The sequence below is a fragment of the Equus quagga genome, chromosome 20, assembly GCF_021613505.1.
Source record: "Equus quagga isolate Etosha38 chromosome 20, UCLA_HA_Equagga_1.0, whole genome shotgun sequence".
In the NCBI taxonomy this organism is placed as follows: Eukaryota; Metazoa; Chordata; class Mammalia; order Perissodactyla; family Equidae; genus Equus; species Equus quagga.
The window spans coordinates 8,643,224-8,664,197 of record NC_060286.1 but is presented as its reverse complement, the minus strand read 5'-3'; positions in this window follow the sequence as shown (position 1 = coordinate 8,664,197).

Sequence of the window (20,974 nt, the reverse complement as noted above, 5' to 3'; positions counted from 1 at the left end):
ACCCACCCCACCTTTCCCCTGGTATCCACTAAACTGTTCTTAGTCCATAATTTTGAATTCCTCATATGAGTGCAGTCATACGCAGATTATCCTTCTCTCGCTGGCTTATTTCACTTAACATAATTCCCTCAAGGTCCATCCATGTTATTGCAAATGGAATGATTTTGTTCTGTTTTACAGCTGAGCAGTATTCCATTGTATATATGTACCACATCTTCTTTATCCATTCGTCTGTTCCTGGGCACTTAGGTTGCTTTGTCTTGGCTATTGTAAATAATGCTGCAATAAACATTGGGGTGCATAGGACTTTTGGGATTGCTGACTTCAAGCTCTTTGGATAAATACCCAGTAGTGGGATGGCTGGATCATATGGTAGTTCTATTTTTAATTTTTTGAGGAATCTCCATACTGTTTTCCATAGTGGCTGCACCAGTTTGCATTCCCACCAGCAGTGTATGAGGGTTCCTTTTTCTCCGCAACCTCTCCAACATTTGTTGCTATTAGTTTTAGATATTTTTGTCATTCTAACGGGTGTAAGGTGATATCTTAGTGTAGTTTTGATTTGCATTTCCCTGATGATCAGCAATGATGAGCATCTTTTCATGTGCCTATTGGCCATCAGTATATCTTCTTTGGAGAAATGTCTGTTCATGTCTCCAGCCCATTTTTTGATTGGGTTGTTTGATGTTTTGTTGTTGAGTTGTGAGAGTTCTTTATATATTATGGATATTAAGCCTTTGTCAGATATATGACTTGCAAATATTTTTTCCCAGTTAGTGGGTTGTTTTTTTGTTTCAATCCTTTTTTCATTTGCCTTGAAGAAACTCTTTAGTCTGATGAAGTCCCATTTGTTTATTCTTTCTATTGTTTCCCTTCTCTGAGAAGGCATGGTGTCCAAAAAGATCCTTTTAATACGGATGTCAAAGAGTGTACTGCCTACGTTTTCTTCCAGAAGCCTTATGGTTTCAGGTCTCACCTTTAGGTCTTTAATCCATTTTGAGTTTATTTTGGTGAATGGCGAAAAAGAATGGTCAATTTTCATTCTTTTACATGTGGCTTTCCAGTTTTCCCAGCACCATTTGTTGAAAAGACTTTCTTTTCTCCATTGTATGCCCTCAGCTCCTTTGTCAAAGATAAGCTGTCCATAGATGTGTGGTTTTATTTATGGGCTTTCAATTCTGTTCCATTGATCTGTGCACCTGTTTTTGTACCAGTACCATGCTGTTTTGATTACTGTAGCTTTGTAGTATGTTTTGAAGTCAGCGATTGTGATGCCTCCCGTTTTGTTCTTTTTTCTCAGGATTGCTTTAGAAATTTGGGGTCTTTTGTTGCCCCATATGAATTTTAGGATTCTTTGTTCTAATTCTGTAAAGAATGTCATTGGGATTCTGATTGGGATGGTGTTGAATCTGTAGATTGCTTTAGGTAGAATGGCATTTTAGCTATGTTTATTCTTCCAATCCATGTACATGGAATGTCTTTCCATCTCCTTATGTCGTCATCCAATTCTCTCAGAAAGGCCTTGTAATTTTCATTATATAGGTCCTTCACTTCCTTAGTTAAATTTACCCCAAGGTATTTTATTCTTTTTGTTGCAATTGTAAATGAGATTGTGTTCTTGAGTTCTTTTTCTGTTGGTTCATTACTGGAGTATAGAAATGCTACTGATTTATGCAAATTGATTTTATACCCTGCAACTTTGCTGTAGTTGTTGATTACTTCTAAGAGTTTTCCAATGGATTCTTTGGGGTTTTCTATATATAAGATCATGTTGTCTGCAAACAGTGAGAGTTTCACTTCTTCCCTCCCTATTTGGATTCCTTTTATTCCTTTTTCTTGCCTGATTGCTCTGGCCAGGACCTCCAGTACTATGCTAAATAAGAGTGGTGATAGAGGGCATCCTTGTCTCGTTCCTGTTTTCAGGGGGATGGCATTCACTTTTTGCCCATTGAGTATGATGTTGGCTATGGGTTTGTCATATATGGCCTTTATTATGTTGAGGTAGTTTCCTTCTATGCCCATTTTGTTCAGAGTTTTTATCATAAATGGCTGTTGGATCTTGTCAAATGCCTTCTCTGCATCTATTGAGATGATCATGTGGTTTTTATTCCTCAGTTTGTTGATGTGGTGTATCACGTTGATTGATTTGCAGATGTTGAACCATCCCTGTGTCCCTGGTATGAATCCCACTTGATTATGATGTATGATCTTTTTGATGAATTGCTGAATTCTGGTTGCCAAAATTTTGTTTAGAATTTTTGCATCTATGTTCATCAGTGATATTGGCCTGTAGTTCTCTTTTTTAGTGGTGTCCTTGTCAGGTTTTGGTATCAGCGTGATGTTGGCCTCATAGAATGTATTAGGAAGTGATCCATCTTCCCTAATTTTTTGGAATAGCTTGAAAAGGATAGGTATTAAATCCTCTCTGAAAGTTTGGTAGAATTCCCCAGGAAAGCCATCTGGTCCTGGGGTTTTATTCTTTGGAATGTTTTTGATTGCTGTTTCAATCTCTTTCCTTGTGATCGGTCTGTTCAAATTGTCTGCCTGTTCTTGAGTGAGCTTTGGAAGATTGTAGGAGTCCAAGAATTTATCCATTTCCTCTAGGTTATCCATTCTGTTGGCATATAGTTTTTTGTAGTATTCTCTTATAATTTGTTGTATTTCTGCAGTGTCTGTTGTTATTTCTCCTCACTCATTTCTGATTTTGTTTATTTGAGCTTTCTCCCTTTTTTTCTTTGTAAGTCTGGCTAGTGGTTTGTCAATTTTATTTATCTTCTCAAAAAACCAGCTCTTTGTTTCATTGATCCTTTCTAATGCCTTTTTAGTTTCAATAATATTTATTTCTGCTCTGATTTTTATTATTTCTCTCCTTCTGCTGACTTTGGGCTTCAATTGTTCTTTTTTCTCTAGTTCAGTTAGGTGTGCTTTAAGGTTGCTTATTTGGGATTTTTCTTGTTTGTTAAGATGTGCCTGTATTGTGATGAATTTTCCTCTTAATACAGCTTTTGCTGTATCCCATATGAGTTGGTATGGCATGCTATCATTTTCATTTGTTTCCAGGTATTTTTTTATTTCTTCTTTAATTTCTTCAATGATCCATTGCTTGTTCAGTAGTGTGTTGTTTAGTCTCCACATCTTTGTGCCTTTCTCAGCTTTTTCCTTGTAATTAATTTCTAGCCTTATAGCACTATGATTGGAGAAGATGCTTGTTATTATTTCAATTTTTTTTAATTTGTAGAGGCTTGCCTTGTTTCCCAACATATAGTCTATCCTTGAGAATGTTCCATGTGCACTTGAGAAGAATGTGTATTCAGCTCTTTCAGGGTGAAGTGATCTATAGACGTCTATTAAGTCCAATTGTTTTAGTTTTTCATTTAGCTCCACTATTTTCTTGTTGATTTTTTGTCTGGATGATCTGTCAATTGATGTGAGTGGGGTGTTGAGGTTCCCTACTATTATTGTGTTGTTTTTAACATCTTCCTTTAGGTCTGTTAATAGTTGCTTTATGAATCTTGGTGCTCCTGTGTTGGGTGCATAGATATTTATAAGCGTTATTTCTTCTTGATGAAGTGTCCCTTTGATCATTATATATTGTCCTTCTGTGTCTCTCTTTGCCTGTCTTATTTTGAAATCCACTTGGTCTGATATAAGAATTGCAACACCTGCCTTTTTTTCCTTGCTATTAGCTTGAAGTATTGTCCTCCACCCCTTCACCCTAGGTCTGTGTTTGTCCTTGGGGCTGAGGTGTGTTTCCTGGAGGCAACAGATTGTTGGATCTTGTTCTTTAATCCATTTTGCCACTCTGTGTCTTTTTATTGGAGAGTTCAATCCGTTTACATTGAGAGTGATTATTGATGCATGTGGACTTAATGCTGTCAATCTGTCTTTTCCTGTTTGCTTTAGACTACCCATTTAATACTGCAATTTCTTATGCTGGGTTTCTTAGATTTTTCCTTATTTATGATTTGTGACTCTGTTCTGTACTTTATTTTAGTGTCTACCTTGAAGTTTGTATTTAGAATCTCGTGTATAATATAGTCTATTCTCTGGTGGTCTCTTACTTACTTGACCAATACTGATTTAGACCCTTTGCTCTTCCCCTCCTAAATAATTATTTTCATTTTTTATTCCAACTCATCTTATTAATTTGTAGTTAGAGTGATAAGATCGTCCTTGCTTTGGTAGTTTCCTTACCTTTACCCTAATGCTATAGTTGAATATTTGCTACCCTGTTCTGGTTCTATCCATCGGTCTCCCTAGTCTGTGGATTGTGTCCCCTTTCTCCCTTTTTTGTTTTTTCAGGTATGAGAGCCTTCTTGAGGATTTCTTGTAATGGAGGGCTTTTAGTTACAAATTCCCTTAACTTTTGTTTGTCTGGAAAAGATTTAATTTCTCCCTCATATCTGAAGGAAATTCTTGCTGGATAGAGTATTCTTCGCTGAAGATTTTTATCTTTTAAAGCTTTGAATATGTCACTCCATTCTCTCCTAGCTTGTAAGGTTTCTGTAGAGAAATCTGCTGAAAGTCTGATAGGGGCTCCTTTATAGGTTATTCTCTTTTTTTTTCTTACTTCCCTGAGCATTCTTTCCTTATCTTTCCTTTTTGCCAATTTTACTACTATGTGCCTTGCAGTAGCTCTTTTTACATTGACAAATCTAGGAGATCTAAAACCCTCCTCTACACACATTTCTCCATAGATCCCTAGATTTGGGAAGTTCTCTTCAATAATTTCGTTAAGCACACCTTCTGCTCCATTTTCCTTTTCCACATTCTTGGGAATTCCTATGATCCTATGTTCTTACTCCTCATTGAATCCATTATCTCTCAGAGATTTTCCTCATTTCTTTTAATTCTTAGTTCTCTTTCTTCCTCTGTCTGGAGCCATTCAGCCTGTCTATCTTCAATTATGTCACACAAGCAATCTTAAACTACACCTAACAGAATTAAAAAAAGAAGAACAAACAAAGTCCAAAGTCAACAGGTGGAGGGAAATAATAAAAATCAGAGCAGAAATAAATGAAATAGAAACCAAAAACACAGTAGAAATGGTCAATGAAACTAAAAGCTGGTTCTTGGAGCAAATAAACAAATTGACAAATCCTTAGCAAGACTCACTAAGAAAAAAAGGAGAGAGGCTCAAATAAAATTATAAACTCAAGAGGAAAAATTACAACAAATACCACAGAAACACAAAGAAGTATAAGAGAGTATTATGAAAAACTATATGCCAATAAACTGGACAATTTAGAAGAAACGGATAAATTCTTAGACTCATAGAACCTTCCAAATTGAATCAAGAAGAAATAAAGAATGTGAATAGCCCAATCACAAGTAAAGATATTGACACAGTAATCAAAAACCTCCCAAGAAATAAAAGTCCAGGACCAGATGGCTTCTCTGGAGAATTCTACCAAACATCCAAAGATTTAATACCTATCCTTCTCAAACCATCCCAAAAATTGAAGGAGACAGACCACTTCCTAACACATTTTATGAGGCCAACACCACCCTAATCCCAAAGCGAGACAAGGAAAACACAAAGAAGGAAAATTACAAGCCAATATCACTGATGAACACAGATGCAAAAATCCTCAACCAAACATTGGCAAACTGAATACAGCAATATGTTAAAAAGATCACACATCATGATCAAGTGGGATTTATACCAGGGATGCAGGGACGGTTCAACACCTGCAAATCAATCAACGTCATACACCACATTAAGAAAATGAGGAATAACAATCACATGAGCATCTCAATAGATGCTGAGGAAGCATTTGCCAAGATCCAACATCAATTTATGATAAAAATTCTCAATAAAATGGGTATAGAAGGAAGGTACCTCAACATAATAAAGGCCATATATGAAAAACCCACAGCCAACATCATACTCAATGGGGAAAAACTGAAATCCATCCCTCTGAAAACAGGAACAAGATTAGTGTGCCTACTCTTGCCACTCCTATTCAACATAGTACTGGAGGTTTTGGCCAGAGCAATTAGGCAAGAAAAAGAAATAAAGGGTATCTAACTTGGCAACAAAGTGAAACTCTCACTGTTTGCAGAAAACATGATTTTATATATAGGAAACCCTAAAGAATCCACCAGAAAATTATTAGAAATAATCAACAACTACAGCAAAGTTGCAGGGTATAAAATCAACTTACAAAAATCAGTTGCATTTATATACTATAATAATGAACTAACAGAAAGAGAACTCAAGAAGACAATCCCAATTACAATTGCAACAAAAAGAATAAAATATCTATGAATAAATTTAACCAAGGAGGTGAAAGACCTATACAATGAAAATTATAAGACACTACTGAAAGAAATCGATGATGACATAAAGAAATGGAAAGACATTCTATGCACATGGATTGGAAGAATAAACATAGTTAAAATGCCCATACTATCTAAAGCAATCCACAGATTCAATGCAATCCCAATCAGAATCCCAATGACATTCTTCACAGAAATAGAACAAAGAATCCTAAAATTCATATGGGTCAACAAAAGACCCTGAATAGCCAAAGCCATCATGAGAAAAAAGAACAAAGCTGGAGGCATCACAATCCCTGACTTCAAAATGTACTACAAAGCTGTAGCAAACAGCATGGTACTGGCACAAAAACAGACACACAAATCAATGGAACAGAATTGACAGCCCAGAAATAAAACCACATGTCTACGGACAGCTAATCTTCGACAAAGGAACTAAGAATTTACAATGGAGAAAGGAATGTCACTTCAATAAATCGTGCTGGGAAAACTTGACAGGCACATGCAAAAGAATGAAAGTAGACCATTATATTACATCATACACAACAATTAACTCGAAATGGATCAAAGACTTGAAGCCAAGATGTAAAACCATAAAAATCCTAGGAGAATATATAGGCAGTACACTCTTTGGCATCAGTTTTAGAAGGATCTTTTCAAATACCATGTCTACTTGGGCAAGAAACAAAAGAAAAAATGAACAAATGGGACTTCAGCAAACTTGAGAGCTTCTGCAAGGCAAAAGAAACCGGGAACAAAACAAAAAGACAACCCACCAACTGGGAGAAAATATTTACAAATCATACATCCAACAAGGGGTTAATCTCCAAAATATAAAAAGACCTCACACAACTCAACAACATAAAAACAAACAACCCAATGAAAAAAGAGGGCAGAGGATATGAACAGACATTTTTCCAAAGAAGGTATACAGATGGCCAATAAGCACATGAAAAGATGTTCAACATCACTAATCAACAGGAAAATGAAATCAAAACTACACTGAGATAGCACCTTACACCCTTTTGAATGACTATAGTCACCAAGACAAAAAGCAACAAATGTTGGAGAGGATGTGGAGAAAAGGGAACCCTCATTCCCTGCTAGTGGGAACGCACACTGGTGCAGCCACTATGGAAAACAGTATGGAGATTTCTCAAAAAATTAAAAATAGAGATGCCATATGACCCAGTTGTTCCACTACTGAGTATCTACCCAAACAACTTGAAATCGACAATCCAAAGTAACATATGTACCCCCTTGTTCAATGCAGCACTATTCACAATAGCCAAAACATAGAAACAATACAAGTGCCCACTGACTGACGATTGGATAAAGAAGATGTGGTATACATATACAATGGAATACTACTGCAGCCATTCTCTATGACTGGCTTATTTCAAATGACCCGTCTCTGAGTTTCCTGAGTCTTTCTTCCAATTCAGCAAGTCTGCTATTGATCTCTATTGCATTTTTCATTTCATTTGTTGTATTCTTTAGTTTCAACGTTTCTATTTGCGTCTTTTTATGATTTCTTTGTGAAACTCGTTTTGTTTATGTATTGTTTTCCTGATTTTGTTGAATTATCTTTTCTGTGTTTTCTTGTAGATCACTGAGCTTTCTTAAAACTATTTTGAATTCTTTATCAGGCAAATTGTAAATCTCCATTTCTTTGGGGTCAGTTCCTGGAAAATTATTGTGTTCCTTTGGTGGTGTCACGTTTGCTTAAATTTTTCCTCTTCTGTGAAGTCTTGTGTTACCCTCTTCACATTTCAAGAAGCAATCGCCTCTTCCAGTCTTTACTGACTGGCTTTGGGAAAGAAATACCTTCAACAGTCATTCCTAATAGGGATTCTGAGGCTTTTCAGATCTCTTCTATGGATGTGCCTGCTCCACACTTCTTGTTTTCTCTTTGGGAGGAATTCCTACTATAGTGTGCCTTCTTTCAATCCTACAAAACCAGGCCAAGTTCTGAGGGCCTCTTATTTGCTTTCCCTAGGGCAGTGCCCTGAAATGCTCAAGTTTGTATACTTTCTCCAAGTCCCACAGAGGTGGGTCAGCTTTATATTCATGCTCACTGGTCATTGCAAAGACTGGTACTTGCTTCCCACAGGGGTGCATGCAGGAAGCTGGTCATGTTGGGAGTGTGTAGGTAGGGTGCAGGGAGTACTGGGCGCATCCATGGGCCAGCTGGCAGGGTCCACAGATGAAGCATCCCCAGCAGCTTATGGGCAGGCTTCCTGATGGAGTCTACAAAATGGTCAGTAGGATCCATATCCCTTTGATGATTTCCAAGCCCCTACCAGACCCTCAGTCATGTAAACAACCTCACTATTCTGTATTGAGTGAGAACTAAGTGGGCCTCTTTGGCAGTGTCCTGCATAGCTGGGGAAGCTGGATACCCCCTCACTCATTATGCTCTTACTTTCCCTCATGGGAGAAATTGGGGACAAAGGGAGTCTCTCTTGGCACCGAGCTATGCCTCCTTGGTGGTGAAGTAAGGCTACTGAAGTAAAACATTCTTACCCTTTTCAATGCATCTAGTCTCAGATTTTTCCCTCCAACAGTGTACTGGAACTTCTCTGCTGGACCCCTAGACTCCCACAAAGGTACTCTCATCTGTGGATGACTGTCGAAATCAACGTTTTGAGGGAGGATGATGGTACAAAACTCCTATTCTTCCATCTTGCTGGTGTCATTCCTCACTCCTCTCCACCAGTGCTGTGCTCTTTCTACAACTGAATTATCACCATGGTATCCTAACTGGTTCGTCTGATTTCAGTCTTTCCCTGTTTTGCCTGCCCTATCCCAAAAGATCTTTTTAGTGTACCAATCAGATTATGCCACTCATTAGTTTAAAAGCCATTAATAGCTCCACATTTCCCTCAGGATAGAGTCCAGACTCCTTAGTTTTGAACCCTTACTAACCATCTCAGGAGCTCGCTTAGCTAACTCTCCACCACATGAGGCAAGGGCCATGCCAGCTTTGCTCACCTTTGCATCATGAGCACCTAGCACCACACCTGACTAAATAAATACTTGTTAAATAAATGAATGAAAGTTCTTCAGAATGCTTTCTCTGACCTTCATGTTCCGATGAGTTCACTCATCTGTATTTCCATAGCAGCCCCTGCCTATTCTCCTAATAGTAGTTACACGTATAATTGCCTATTTATTTGTTTGGCTTCCATACTTGAGCTTTAAGTTCATTAACAGGAAGGTGACTGTCATTATTACTCTATTTCCATCATATAGTATAGTTCCCTACATCCAGGTGGTTCTCAGATATCGAGTAGATGAATGGATGATTGTTCCAGCTAAGGGTCAGAAAGCAAATCCAGCATGTTTTCTAGGAGGCATATTTTGTTGAATATTGCTTATAATCAATTTTTGCCTAATTAGGTAGAGACTCATTTATCGGAATTGCAGGGGACATCATCTCTCAAGAGAAAAGCTGATTACTCAAGGAATCACACTTCCCAGGGGGTTGCAGATGGCTGAGAGTCATGTGTAAGGATTTTGTGTGCAAGTAATATGATGCAGAGAAGGTAAAAATGAATGAGAAGTAGCATGATTGGAGAAACGCTGCATATGGCTGGGCAGGTGGTACGTGGCCCAATTCCAGAGGGTGTTTTTCACATAGATAATGACATGCATATAGCTATCTGGAACTGTGTAGTTTGGCAGTGCTCATTGTGAAAGAACTCCATGAAGAAAATGAAAGATTCTTAGTTGAAGTCATGGATGAGAAATCATGGAAAAAGATATCCGGAGCATTTTTAGGAACACTCATTACATAATGTTCTGTGTAAAATTCTAGTGACCCTCTTCAGGATACAGTAAAATTCTACAGCATTCTTCAAAGCTTTAAGAGTCAAACAAATATTCCTTTAAATGAGACAGAACTGACAACGGGCCACGAGAGCTCTGGAGTTTATGTGGGTTATACTCGCCTGGACAATTGGCAATAAGTGTTTGAATAATTGCTACAAGGCTAGTGGGAATGTCATATTTTTTATTCGTAAAAAAGTTTACAAAGATCACCTTATTCGAAAAACTCTACCTAAAATGTCTTGATCAACCATTTATCCATTCACTAAACGTGTACTTAGTGACCAATATATATAAGGCAATACACTCGATGCATTGAGGGATCAGATGGTAGATTAGAGATGGTTATGTTGCTAAAGAATTTTATAATCTATTGGGGAGTTCCCCATGTTTACAAATAACTGTATTTTAATTTAGATCAGGATGGCTGCCATAAGGGATAAATAAACCAAGATTATGGGAATTCAGCAGATAGAAAAAAGTAGTTATGGCCAGAGTGAGGAGGTTTTATGAAGGAGATAATATCTGAGCTTTATCTGAATGAATGGATGAAATTAGAGCAGGCAGAACTGGGAAAGAAGTACAGTTCAGGGTTTGTGACTCATATAGTCAGACAACTTTCCACCACAGAGAGTAGAAACTGGCCTCCACTGAGATCTCAAAAATTTTTTTACCACCAAAGATCAACTATTTCCTCATCAACCTCACACCAACATCCAGCTGCTGAATTATCCAAAATACAGGACAAAAAACATAGAATAAGATCCAAATTATCCAAAATATAGTATAAGAAACCTAGATCTTATTTTATCACAGGAATGTTTAGGACACTGATTATCCAAGGCTTAGAAAACTGAAATAAAAAGTGAGTTTGCCCTGTATTAGTAATATAAAAAAAAAATTAAATAAAGGCTGCTCCAAAGAAGAACAAAGTACAGGGGGAAAAAAAAAACATCACAGTGTTTTATCTACTCGATCTTTAAATCATGTCGTCAGAAAAGGAATGAAATTAATCATAGAGATAGAGTACCTCTGGGCAAGGAAAACAAAAAATTTATTGTTGTAAAATAATTACTCTGGTTTACAATTCCAAATGGAAAGTAGGCACTTCAGCCAATGAAATTCAGCACCTTTTTAAATACAGGAAAACATCAACAAGCCCAGATGTATGGTAAAATTTGTTAACAGTGCTATAAAGAGATTTTATCTCAAAGAAAAAGTAAATACATACAAATACACCTTAAATCTAAAAACAAAAAGAGAAGAGAGATCCAACACATAGATTGAGTGAAACAGTCAAAATAGTCAAGAATGAGAGCTATTTTCCATTATCTATAGGAAAGTAAAAACATTATCAGAGTGAATCAATATCATATGTTTTATAGAATGCATGCACATTTTTGTTGGTTGATACCATTAAAGTGTTCTGCGTGAATGATGGGAAACAGGGAGATCCTGGGTCTGTCTAACACACAGATCATTTGAAATGTTATGCACCCATTTGTTTCAGACTCATTCATGCATTATATATTTTCCAAAGTGCTGACCAACTAGCAAAACTTATTGAAGGAAGCACCTTATTCATTGTGGGTACCTCTTCACTGACTGAGGGTGGCGAGGGAGGAATGGCCAGGAGCCAACAATCATCCTAAGATATTCTTGACGGTATACTAACCTTTTTTTTTTCACTTTGAAACTGAGGGTTTATAAGGATAGTCATAAAATCCTCTGAGTCTAAGCAGGTACAGAGAGGGCTTTTAACTCTTTGAAATTACACATAAATCAGTCTCCAATCTCTGCCTGAGAAACCAGTGGTGCTTGTAAAAAGAGGATGTGCATCCATTAGTGAGAGAAAGAAGCTGGCAGAAGAGGTCTAGAGCTGTCCTGAGTTTAGCTCATTTTCAAGTATCTCCCTTTTTGAAGTATGATTCACTGCACTTTAGTGAAGTATGATTTACATAAATAAATGCACTCTTTAAAAGTGTGCAGTCGGGGTCGGCCCAGTGGCACAGTGGTTAAGTTTGCACATTCCGCTTCTCGGTGGCCCAGGACTCGCCAGTTCGGATCCGGGGTGTGGACATGGCACAGCTTGGCAAAAGCCATGCTGTGGCAGATGTCCCATGTATAGAGTGGTGGAGGATGGGCACAGATGTTAGCTCAGGGCCGGTCTTCCTCAGCAAAAAGAGGAGGATTGGCAGTAGTTAGTTCTGGACTAATCTTCCTCAATAAATAAATAAAAAATAAAAGTGTGCAGTCAAGTGCCCTGAGGAACGTGAAGTCTTCTGAGCAGTTGTTTTAACCACTGACCATCTAAAGTTGGTGCCTCTAGGTTTATACTGACAGCAAGGCCATGGAAGGGAACTGGAATGTACTGAACACCTCACTCTTATCTCACGGCTTCACATGTATTATTTCACATCCTAAGAACAATCTTGTAGCTGCAGCATTATTATTCCCATTTTGATTAGTTTAAAAAATGCAGTCTCAGAATGCGTGAATAACTTGTCCATGTTACCCAGATAGTAAGGTGGGACAGGGCTTGATTTGAGATCATTGCATTGCATTTTGTTTTATACCGTGTTACCCCCTGATGACACCTTGGTTACCATACTCACTTATACCCATTCTGCTCAGTTCCTATAGGAGCCAAATTTTCAAATGGCTTAAGCAAGGGATGAAGGTGGGACAGCAGTGATTCCTTGATGAAGGGGCTTAGGAAATGGAGATACAGGAGAATGGGGCTGAGAATGTGGGGCTGAGCCTGGGGAGCGGGTGGTCCAGTAAGGTGACAGTGACATTATGAGTGATGTGTGGCAGGGAAGCCTGGGATAGGTGGTAGCCTTCTTTCACTGAATTTAATTGAGGTAGAGTTAGGATTCCTAAATCTGCTACTGAGTGCAGGGAGAAGTGGAATTTTCAGGGACTTTAACTCCTTGGGGCAGAACTCCCTCAGAAGTGAGTTGGAAGCATGTTAAAATCATTCATATGCTAGTAATAAACAAATGGCCTTATCAGACTACCAAATGGACAAGGTGAATTCATTCTCCTTAACTCATTACTCAGTTGTCCCATGCCTGTGGAAGATAAGTTACAATAATATGACAAAGAAAAAACATTTAAGAGTTGTAAAACTCACAGATGTTAGAATATAGAGGTTTGAATTCATCCATTTTTAATATGAATCTTGGATTTATGCAACTATTAAGCATGTGTCTGCAAATGAATCTAGATTTCTCTCTTCCTAGTTACATTTTATATTAAGTAGCATAAAATGTTTTAGCAGCTTTTCAACCATTTTTATGTTATAGGTTGAATTAATAACTGAGTGACATGGTCTCATGGTGGTTATATAGTTACCAATAGACTACTAATAATTTGGACAAAGAGATGTTATTTTACAATTTGGTAACATAATATGCAGTGGATTGTCATCCATCTAAAATTACATGAAAAACTCAAGCCCTTAGTTGTATTCCATTTCCAGGCTTTCTTTCAATTTTAGATTGAATGGAAACCTAAATTTTAGGTCTTCAATGAAGACAAGCATAACACAATTTTGGATATCTTACTATTGGAGAACCAACAAATTTTTGCTACTCCCTAGGCCCAGATAACTATTTACGTCTCCGATTTACTTTCAACCAACAGTGCTGAAGTCTGCCTGTCTTCCCCTATCTAACACAATATGGACTCTCAAAAGTATTCAGTTGACTTCAACTAGAAGTACAATTATCTCTGTTTGCAGATTAAATGATCTTATACATAGAAAACTTCAAAGACTCCACCCAAAAATTATTGGAACTAATCAACAAATTAATAAAGTTACAGGATACAAAATCAACTCACAAAATGCAGTTGTATTTCAATACACTAACAATGAACTATCTGAAAGGAAATTAAGAAAAGAATCTCATTTTTAATAACATCAAAAAATAAAATACTTGAGAATAAACTTAACTAAGGAGGTGAAAAACCTGTACACTGAATGACAACCCACTGATGAAAGAAATTTAAAAATACGCAAAGGAATGGAAAAACATTTGATGCTCATAGATTGGAAGACTTAACATTATTAAAATATTCAAACTACCCAAAGTGATTTGAAGATTCAATGCTATCCTCATCAAAATCCCAATCTTATAGAAATAGACAAAAAAATCCTATAATTCATACGGAACCACAAAATACCTTGAATAGCCAAAGCGATCTTGAAAAACAACAAAGCTGGAGGCATCCCACATCCTGATTTAAAAATATGTTACAAAGTTACAGTAATTAAAACAGTATAGTACTGACACAAACATAAATATCAATGGAATATAATAGAGAGTCCAGGAATAAACCCACTAATATACAGTCAACTTAGTTTTTACAAGGATGCCGAGAACACACAATGGGGAAAGGACAGTCTACAAAAAAATGGTATTAAAAAACTAGATATCCACATGCAAAAGAATAAAATTGGACCCTTATCTTACACCATACACAAAAATCTGCTCAAAATGGATTAAACACTTGAATGTAAGACTTGAAGTTGTAAAACTTTTGAAAGAAAACACAGGGGGAAATCTTTGTGACCTTGGTCTTGGCAATGATTCCTTGGATGTGACACTGAAAGCACAAGTAACAGAAGCAAAATAAACAAGTAGGACTACAACAAACTAAAAGGCTTCTACACAGCAAAGGAATCAATCAACAAAATGAAAGGCAACGTATTGACTGGAGGAAAATGTTGACAAACTGTATATCTGATAAGTAGTTAATATCCAAATTACAAAAGGAACTCATACAACTCAATAGCAAAAAAACAAATAACCCAATTGAAAAATGGACAAATGAGTTCAGTACACATTTCTCCAAAGAAGACATACAAATGGCCAACAAGTACATAAAAAGGTACTCGACATCACTAACCATCAGGGAAAAACATATCAAAGCCACAAGATATCACCTCACACCTCTTAGGATGGCTATTACAAAAAAAAAATTTTAATATAACAAGTGTCGGCAAGAATATGAGGAATAGGGAACCCTTGTCTACTGTTTGTGGCAATGTATAAAGGTGCAGTCGCCACAGAAAACAGTATGGAGGTTCCTCAAAAAATTAAAAATAGAACAACCACACGAACCAGTAATCCCACTTCTGAGTATCTATCCAAAAGAATTGAAACCAGGATCTCAAAGAACTATCTGCACATCCATGTTCTACGCATTGCTTTTCCCCATAGATAAGAAATGGAAACAACCTAAATCTCCATTCATGGATAAAGAAATGTGGTTTATACATACAATGGAATATTATTCAGCCTTTAAAAAAGAAGGAAATGCTACCATACGTGACAATATGGAAGACAGGAGGACATTATTCCAAGTGAAATGAGCCAGACACAGAAAGACAAATACTGTATGATTCTACCTGAGTATTCCACCTATTCCACCTAGAACGGTCAAACTCACAGAATCAGAGAGGAGAACGGTGGTTGCCAGGGACTGGGAGAGGGGAGAAATGGGAGTTGTTTTTCAACAGGTATTAAATTTCAGTTGTGCGCAATGAATAAGTTGTAGGGATCTGCTGTACAACAGTGTCTGAAGTTAACAATAATGTGTTGTACACTTAAATACTTGTTAAAAAGAGTAGATCTCATGTTGTGTCTTTCCTACAATAAAAAAGAGAAGAAGAAACGTAAACAGAGTGTTCTTAGTGTAAGTTAAAAATCCATTTCTCTTATAAAACTAAACATGCAAGTACCGTAAGACCTAGCAATTATATCTTGGATATTTATCTCAAAAAATAAAGACTATGTCCACACACAGAAAAAAACCCACACAAGAATGGCAATAGCAGCTTTATTCATAGTAGCCTAAACCTGGAATGAGCCAGATGTCCTTCAACAGGTGAAACAACCATAGTATATCCAAACCATGAAACACTACTTAGCTATTAAAAGGAACACACAACTTGATGACCTCCCTGAGAAAAGGGCAAATTGTTTTAGTCCCTTTTTCTAGGCGATACCAACACTGGTAGAGCTCCAAACCTGAGCCTAGGTGACCTCCGTTGTAGTACTTGTTGTTCAACGTCAGACATTTCCTGCTGCCCATTGGTCCATTAAAAAATAAAAGCAACAGTGTTCCAGTTTTCTGTCGTGGTCATTGTTGGGGTGATGGATGCTATGGCTTATCTGGGCCTAAGGGATGAGATTGGACAACCTCCTCTGAAAATATAGCATCCTGTGAGATAAGCAGAGTTCATATAGTCCTTCTTATGAAACAACTCGGGGTCTGAATATGACTGAATAAAGCACCCATGGAGCATATAAATTTTCTCCTTTTATGGCATTAATAAAGTTACAAAATATATCAACTTTCAGTCAACAGAAAATAAAACAACTTGGACAATGGCAGAAATCCCTATATGGAACAAAAAAACTCTCCGTCCAGGGGTTTACTGGAGCCTGCTGCCAGCAAGCCAGGTCAGCCTGAAGCCCTGTTGGTTTGCTTTACTCATTCAGCTGATCTTCACGAAGACACACAACCAAAGCATATGCACCCCCAAATGGCATCATTCTTTGGAATTAACAGAATCCTTCTGACATAGTCTAACAAGAACAAGCACTTGTGTCTTTATGCATGCATTTATGGAAGAGTCTTAGACTGTTTGGTTTTTTGTTGTTGTGTTTGTTTTTAGGATTTTTTTGGTGAGGAAGATGCGCCCTGAGCTCACATCTGTTGCCGATCTTCCTCTTTTTTTGCTTGAGGAAGATTAACCCTGAGCTAACATCTGTGACAGTCTTCCTCTATTTTGTGTATGGGTTGCTGTCACAGCATGGCTGAGGAGTGGTGTAGGTCCATGCCCGGGATCCAGGCCCACGAACCTTGGCTGCTCAAGCAGAGCACACTGAACTTAACCACTGTGCCATGGGGCTGGCCCCTTTAGACTCTTTTAATAAATGAGATGTTTAGCTTTCAAATCCACCATTTCAGGGCAATAGGGTGGCAGCTTCCATTGACAATTATTAGGAGATTTTTGTTGTTGTTGCTGTTATCATTTCCTTGTTCTAAGTACACTGTGCCAATCGATGAAAAGTTCAGACTGCAAATCAGGTGGTTCTGTGCTTTCTTTTCCTTCTCGAAGGGTCTGATCTTCTACAGACGTAAATTCCTGAGGCCAGGAAGGATGTCTGTTTTATTCGCTATCATAGCCCCATCCATCCTGGTGCCTGATGTCGAGACAGTACACAATCAAAACCTGCTGAACATGAGTTTCTTTTAAGGGGTTTCGTTTTGTTTTGTTTTATTTCATTTTGTTCCTTCTTTTTCAACAAAATTCCTATTTCAGAGTCTCCTTGATGATGGTTCTCTTTTCATTGCCCAAGACGACACAGGATTTTAAGATGAGGAAGATAAAAGTGACTCTGTCAGGGTCACCAGTTATACGTTGGCAGAAATTATGCCATTTCATTTGTCAAACTCTCTCTTCACAAGTTTTTAGGTGGTGACCTTCAGGATCTTCTTAGGATCACTATTTTCATAAATTAAAGCAATGAAAGCATTGTGGGCCAGAATAAAATCGACATCTTGGCCACCTGAGCTGTCTAGTCCCTAGAGGCAGGCTGTGCGTATGACATTTCGATTCTGTACTTCCGAAAAGATCCTTGACTAGTGTTTCACGCCTAGCCTCACCCAAATGCTTCGCAACTGGACCTGGAATTTGTTAAATTGCAGAATATGCTTGACTTATGTTATTTTTCCATCTGGGTTTTAAAATTGCATTTTGGAGGAAGGAACATCTGTTATTACACATCTGAGTCGCTTACAGTTAGATCATCAGATCGCTGTTGGGGTGTTTTCTTTCTTGGACTCATCTTCCGTCCTGGGAACACTTACAGCTTTTATAATCAGCTATATAAGCTGTTCTTCTGGAAGCAGCATTCTACCAAGGGTAAATGAACTGGGTCCACAAAGTTTGATGCTTAATTAAAAATTTTTTTTTTAGCTCATGAGTTATTGCAGGTTCTAAACTTAGCAAAATGTCTTTCTTGAAACACAATATGAATGGTAATGTGAGACAGACTTGGAATGCCAAAGCAGTCAAGGGTGGGTCAGGCACTTTACAGATGCTGGAAAATTTGAATGCATATCTGTTGAGCTATGAAATGCCTTTACATGACTTTCTTGCCATAGTCTTTTATTAAAAGGAAAAAGTATTTATATCTGCATTGGCTCAGTTCCATCTGGGCTATCTTGTTCATTTTGGGGAACTGTCCAAAGAGAGGTTCTACATGATCCAAACTACAAGAACATATAAGTGGAGACAATATTGAGGATAACTTAGCATTATATAATAGATAAACAACCTCATTTAACAAATATTTATTGACTTTCACATGATAGGGGCTGACTAAAAATTGAACATGATCCCTGCCCTCTGTGGGTCACACTCTGAAGGAAAAGACAGCCATTAAGTGATCACACAGCTATTTTATGAACAGTGATACTTGTGTGGCAAAGCTTGCTAGTTGCTTGTCCTCAATCCATCTTCTATTTCTTCCTATGTAACAGGTCTCTGCACTATCAGGGAAGCAACATACTCAGTTACAAAGGAGAGAGGGATGACTGAAAGACTTCCTTGCAGAAAGGGACACCTGTAAGCAGTAAGTGTAAGTCATCGAGTAGAATTTCTGGAAAAGGTCTTTAAAGCAGGATGACCTAGCTGGGAGGCATCCCTCCTCCTTCCTGTTACCTGGAATAGGGACGGGAAGGCTGGAGCTGCAGAGCCCATTTTCTGATAGTGTGTTGACCACAAGAATGGATGGCATGTGCTAAGGATAATGCAGCAGAATAAAAGGAGCCTGGGTTCCTGATGGCCATGGAGCTGCCATATCTCCCCTGAACAGCTTGCTTCTGATTTGTTTTATACACAGGAAAAATAAGATTCTATTTTGTTAGACCACTCTTATTTAAAAATTTTTCACTAAAACAATCCAATTTGGAATCTGTGAATATGACGTTATTGGGAAATAGGATCTTTGTAGATTTAGTCAACTTAAGATGGACTCTAAATTCAATATGACCGGTATCCTTACAAGAAGAGGGAAATGTAGACATAGAGGGAAAATGGCCATTGGCAGAGTTAGGCGTTATATTGCCACAAGCCAAAAAACACCAAAGACTGCTGGCAACCACCAGAAGATAGAAGGGGTGTGGGCAAATTCTTCCCCAGAGCCTTAGAAGAGAGCATGGCTCTGCCAACACCTCAATTTCTGACTTGTAGCCTTCAGAACTGTGAGAAAATAAATTTCTGTTGTTTGAAGCCACCTGCTTTATGGTAATTTGTTACTGCAGTCCTAGGAAACTAAAACCAAGCCTAAAGGTTCATTTCACAATGATAAAGAGGTTAATTAACCAAGAGGACATAACAATCCCACACGATTATGCATATCATAACAGAGCTTCAAAATACATAAACCAAAAACTGATAAAACTGAAAGCAGAAACAGACAAATCCAATCTCAAGGGCTCCTCTTGGTCCAAAACCGCTACTGAAACTCCAGGAATCACCTCAATGTTTTGGTCAAGAAGAAGGAAGCCGAAAAAGGACAAAAGGATGTTTCCCCCAATAGTCAGCCCCCTTTAAGTACCCTTCCCAGAATCCTCACCCAAAAACTTTGCTTATATCTCATTGAACCCTCCTAGTTTCATGGGAGACTAGGAAATATAGTCTTAGCTTCCTGGAGAAGATTGGGATTCTGCCGATTAGGAAGACAGAGGAATGGTTGGTGGAGTGGCAACCAGCAGCTTTTTCCACAGGCGAGAAAGTAAAGCCTAATGTTTAAGCATAGTGCCTCTACAGTCAGATTACTTAGGTTAACACTTGGCTCTACCCCCTACTGGAGGTACGATCCACAGCGTGATATATAACATTTCTAAGTCTCAGTTTCCTTATTTGTAATTGAGAAATACATATATATATATATATATATGAGAGAGAGAGATATCTCAAAGGGTTGTTTTGAGAATTAAATAAAAACATACATTGGGGCCGGCCCGGTGGCACAGCGGTTAAGTACGCACTTTCCACTTCTCGTGGCACGGGGTTCGCCGGTTCAGATCCCAGGTGTGGACATGGCATCGCTTGGCACGCCATGCTGTGGTAGGCGTCCCACATATAAAGTAGAGGAAGATGGGCACAGATGTGAGCTCAGGGCCAGTCTTCCTCAGCAAAAAGAGGAAGACTGGCAGTAGGTAGCCCAGGGCTAATCTTCCTCAAAAAAAAGAAAAAACCAACATATATCTACAAAAAAGTCAGCCATATTTTTATATACCAGCAACCGCTTTGGAAAATAGTTTAACATTAGCTACTAAATATGTTCGTATCTTATGTCTGAACAATTCCTCTCTTAGGTATTTACCCAACAGAAGTCTACAGAACAAGAGATGCGTATACAAATGCTCAAAGCAGCATTACTCATAATAGCCTAAAACTGGAAACTACCTAACTGCCCTAAACAGAATACATAAAAAAAAGTGGTATAATCAAATGGAATTTTACTCCACAATGAAAATGAATGCCTTCTAAATGTATTCTGCAACATTAATGAATTTCATAAAAAAACGGATTTATAAAAAAATTGTAAAAATCGTAACTAAATTATAGTGTTGGAAATAAGGATGGTGGTTACCTTTTGTAGTCACTTGGGGAAGAATTGAAGAAGCCCTCCCAAATATTGGCACTGTTCTATTTCTTGACTCACATGTGAGCTACACAAATGTTATCTTGGGATTGTTCACTGAGTCATGCATTTATGTTTTTTCACTTTTCTTTATATGTACCACTTAGCATGACAATGTAATTAGTCAT